The sequence below is a fragment of the Tupaia chinensis genome, unplaced genomic scaffold (genome assembly GCF_000334495.1).
Source record: "Tupaia chinensis unplaced genomic scaffold, TupChi_1.0 Scaffold000350_1, whole genome shotgun sequence".
NCBI lineage: Eukaryota > Metazoa > Chordata > Mammalia > Scandentia > Tupaiidae > Tupaia > Tupaia belangeri.
In genome coordinates, this window is record NW_006159844.1 from 5,939,439 (window position 1) to 5,944,188 (window position 4,750).

The following is a 4,750-nucleotide window of genomic DNA, read 5'->3' on the forward strand; positions in this document are numbered from 1 at the left end:
GAACCGCGGTCGACTACGTGGGAGTCCAGCGACAGCCATTATGCTAACTGCTGGTTCCCAAGTAAAATAATTCTTTAAAAAAGAAAAAAACAATCACACAGCATGCATGTGTGTTCCATGCCCACAATCCTGAGAAGAGACTGGAGAAGAAGGGATTGCAGTGTGGCCATCCTCTCAGGGCGTGGGAGTGGGGGAGGTAATTTCTCACTTTCTCCCTCTGCCCCTACCCTGGCAAGCATGCACGCCATATAGTGAAACTAAAAACAAAAAACATTCTTTTTTAAATGTTCAAGTAGCCCACAAGAAGATAGAAAAAGAAACAAAAAATAAGGTTGCAGTCTCAGGCCCTAACATATCAATAACTACGTACAATTTGACCCAGCCTCTGTTGTACAGCAGGTGGCAGGCATACCAGACTCTGGAGCTGGCAGTCATATGGCAATCTCACGGCTGCCCAGTCAGCCTGAGACACCAGGAGCACTCTTCAGTGCCCAAGATCCAATGAGGTGGAAGACTGAAGGGGACTGACCCTGTGAAGGGTACTTCTTCCTCTCACATGCATGTGCATGTGCTCTATTATGGATGGATAAAGAAAAAAAAGAGTAAATATGTATACAACTATTATATATCGATTAAAATTACAATTTAGGGGCCAGCAGGTGGTGTGGTGGTTAAGATGCTGGACTCCAACATGGCTGACTGCGGTTTGAGCCCTGGACCCAGCGGTTTGAATATCATGCTGGGCACGTGTGCTTGTGTGCCCAAAATCTCAAAATGAGAATGGAGGAGAAGGCATCCTCCTTGGAGGGGTCATTTCTCACTTTCCCTCTCTCTGGCAACTATATGCACCTCTTTGGTAAAACCTATATTAAATTTTAAGGAAATTAGAAATCCTCAAAAAGCAAAAAAGTGAAGGAAAAACAGGAGTGTCTGTATCAGATAGACTTGAGTGTAAAGGAAATTTTCAAAGACAGAAATGGCCATTATATGATAAATTATACACACACACACACACACACACACACACACACAACAACAACAACAACAAAAAACAGTAATTCTAAAGTTTATGAGTTTAGGGCTACAAAACACGTGAAGCAAAAACTAAGAATGGAAACACAGACAAATCCATAGTTACAGGTGAAAACTTCAACTCCCCTCTCTTAGTAATGAATAGTACAACTAGGTAGAAAGTCAGCAAAGAGAGAAAACTAAACACCATCAACCAAAAGGATTTATAGGTTGCAGAACACTCCACCCAACAAGAGAATACGCATTCTTTTCATGTTCCCATGGAACATATACCAAGATAGATCATATCTTAGGTTATAAGACAGTTTAAAAGAATTGAAATTATGGGACTAGCAGTTAGTGTAATGGCTATGTCGCTGGACTCCCATGTAGTCGACCATGGTTCAAGTCCCAGACCCGGTGGCTTAAACTCACGCTGGGCGCGTGTGTGCGTGTGCCCAAGATCCCGAGAGGAGAATGGAGGAGAAGGGATTGCGGCATGGCCATCCCCCCTGGGGGGTGATTTCTCGCTTTCTGTCTCTCTCTCTCTCTGTCTGGTGAGCGCACATGCCCTATAGCAAAAACCTCTCCAAAAAAAAAAAAGAATTATTGAAATTACAGAGAGTAATCTGTGACCACAATAGAATCAAATTAGAAAGTGAAAAAGATAAAGGGTTCACCATTCCACACCATTTCCTAACAATTTCCTAGAGAGAAGTGAATAAACCAGAAACCAAAAGAATATTTGGAACTCCATCCTATACAATAGAAGGCAAGAGGTCTTAAGTTATGTTGATGGACTCACTATGAACAATTTGGCTGCATTTGGAAGAATGAGAAAAAGTGTGTCAAGAGTTTACATGTGTTGGGAACCAGCAGTTAGCATAATGGCTATGTCTCTGGACTCCCACGTAGTTGACCGCGGTTCGCATCCCGGACCCGGTGGCTTAAAACTCACACTAGGCGCGTGTGCGTGCGTGCCCAAGATCCCAAGAGGAGAATGGAGGAGAAGGGATTGCAGCGTGACCATCCCCCCTGGGGGGTGATTTCTCGCTTTCTGTCTCTATGTCTCTGTCTGTCTGGGGAGTGCACGCACCCTATAGTGAAAATCTCCCCCCCCCCAAAAAAAGAGTTCATATGTGTTAGAAATCCTAGCAGATCAAAGACTCTTAGCTTGAACTCTTTACTAACAGAGCTAAAAATAATTCTGCCACTCCCCTCAAAAATTAGGAAGAAACTCTTGGTCTCTAAATGTTCATGTTACTTTTAAGGTTGAAATTCCAAAGGCAGACTTTTACCCCCTTCCCTCAGTGTTGTTTTCTGTGTTTTTGTTTTTGTTTTTAATTTAAAGTTGTCATGTTTTTTAAAAAAGTATTTTATTTTATTTATTTGTATTTGATCAAAAGGGGACAGAGTGATAAAAAGAGAGAGATGGAAAGTGAGAAAGCAAGCTGCCAGTTCCAAGACTCGAACTGCAGTCAGCCATGTGGGAGTCCAGCGCCCTTAACCACCATTTCAGCCCCTTTAATTTAAAGTTTTTAAATTGACAAATATTGTATATGTTGGGTCATCTGAAGTCATGATATATTTTTCTGACTTTTTTTTTTTTAGCTAAACAATGATTTTATTGCTTGAGTATACAAATTTATGCAACCAGGGCAGAGGCTGTGGATGACTCACATTTCCAGTGGTGGGGAGAACTTGCTTGGTCTTATGATAGCGAGCCAACTGGTGAATTCTGCTTTCGATCAGAATCAGATGGAATTTGGCACCCTTATCCTTTCTGTTCTTCTCCAGATGCTTGCGAACAGCAACGGCTTTTTTAATTAAATGGGAGAGTTCCTCAGGAAGATCAGGAGCAAGTCCTTTGTACTTAAAGATTCTCAAGATTTTATTGCCTGTCACAAAACGTACTTGTACAACACCATGTGAGTCCCTCGGGATCATGCCAATCTGTGACAGAGTCAGGCCTTTCTTGGCCAGTTTGTAAATCAGCTCCTTCATGTCATGAGATATCAACTTCAGCCACATGGGAACACTACAGAGATAGGGCAGGGTCGACTGGGACAGGGCCTTCCCGGGAGCATGCGTGCAACCCATGGTGGCAGCGGTCTCTTTTTCTGATTTTCTATGCAAAAATGCGTCATGACTTTCCTGACGACCCAATATTTATCATGTACAACATGATGTCTTGAAATAGGTATACACTGGGGAATAGTTAAATAGACTCGATTAGCCTATGCCTTTCCTCACATACTTATTTTTTGTAGTGAGAATACTTAAAATCTCTCTAAATGACCTTCAAGAATATGATATATGGATATTAACTATAATCGCATGTACAATAGATCTCTTGAATTTATTCCCTCCTGTATTATTATTATTATTATTATTTTACAATCCCCCAAAGGGGGTGCACCGTTCCTGGAAGTACTGCAATACCAGGTCAATGCGTGGAGTAGACGGAGCAAGCTCCTATTCCATCTCCGAACTCTAAACATCCATTTAATATATTGTCCTCGGATAGAAGACGTATCAGATATTAAACTGATAAGAACAGATACTACACTTGATCTTAGCCAAAAGGCCGAGAAGCTATCCTCCTTGTAGTATTTTCTTAAAGGTTTTTGCCATGGGGGCACATGTGCTCATTAGCAAGAGACAGATATAATGGGAGGGAGAGTGAGAAATCACCCCCCAAGAAGTATGGCCATGCCACAATCCCTTCTCCTGAGATTTTGGGCATGCATGCACAGACACCTGGCCTGAGTTTCAAGCCACCAGGTCCGAGACTTAAACTATAGTCGGCCATATGGGAGTCCAATGCCTTAACCACCACACCACCTGCTGCCCTCCCTCCTGTAATCTTTACTGAAGTTTTGTATTCTTTGACCAACTTCTCCCCAACACCCACCACACACACACCCTCTGATACTACTAACCTATTACACTCATTAGAACCGCTCATACTGAGTTCAACATTTTTTTTTCTTTTTTCTTTGAAAAGCATTTTTGCTATAGGGCACATGTGCTCGCTGGAGAGGCAGAAAGCAAGAAATCACCATCTAGAGGGGGATGTTCATGCTACAATCTCCTTCTCCTCCTCTTTCCTCTTAGGACTTTGGGCACTTACACACATGCGCCTGGTGTGAGTTTTAAGCCGCCAGATCCAGGATTCAAACCCGTGGTCGACTATGTGGGAGTCCAGTGATGTAACCATTACACCATCTGCTGGTCCCAAGTTCAACTTTTTAAGATTCCACATATGAGATTTAAGATTCCAGTGTCAGATCCCATGACTTGAAAAACATGCTGGGCACATGTGCGAGCATGCTCCAAGTCCCAAGAAGAGAACTAAGGAGAAGGAACTGGGGTGTGGCCATAGTCCCTGGGGTGTGATTTCTCACTTTCTCTCTCTTTCTGGCAAGTGCAAGCACCCTGTAGCACACACAACACACATGCATGTGGCATGTTTTTCAAACCACTTTCAGACTTGAGCCACACAGTCAGCCATGTTGGATCCAGCTACCTTAAACTCCAGACCACCTGCTTGTCCTCAGAGTAAATTTTTTTTTTTTTGAGTGATTTTTGCTATATGGCACATGTGCTTGCCAGAAAGACAAAGAGACAAAAAGCAAGAAATCACCCCCCCGGGAGAATGGCCACGCCGCAATCCCTTCTCCTCCCGTCTCCTCTTGGGATTTTGGGCATGCATGTACATGTACCCAGTGTGAGTTTT

The 4,750-nt window shown here is 42.9% G+C and overlaps 1 non-coding gene and 1 pseudogene across 1 annotated transcript; both read right to left on the reverse strand.

The window, feature by feature from the left end:
* Positions 1 to 2,656: 2,656 nt before the first annotated feature.
* On the reverse strand, positions 2,657 to 3,111 carry LOC102499339 (40S ribosomal protein S13 pseudogene; annotated as a pseudogene).
* Positions 3,112 to 3,419: 308 nt separating this feature from the next.
* Positions 3,420 to 3,610, reverse strand: LOC114008500 (U2 spliceosomal RNA). The gene has a single exon (XR_003550026.1). It is a non-coding gene; the product is annotated as a U2 spliceosomal RNA (small nuclear RNA).
* Between the last annotated feature and the right edge of the window lie 1,140 nt (positions 3,611 to 4,750).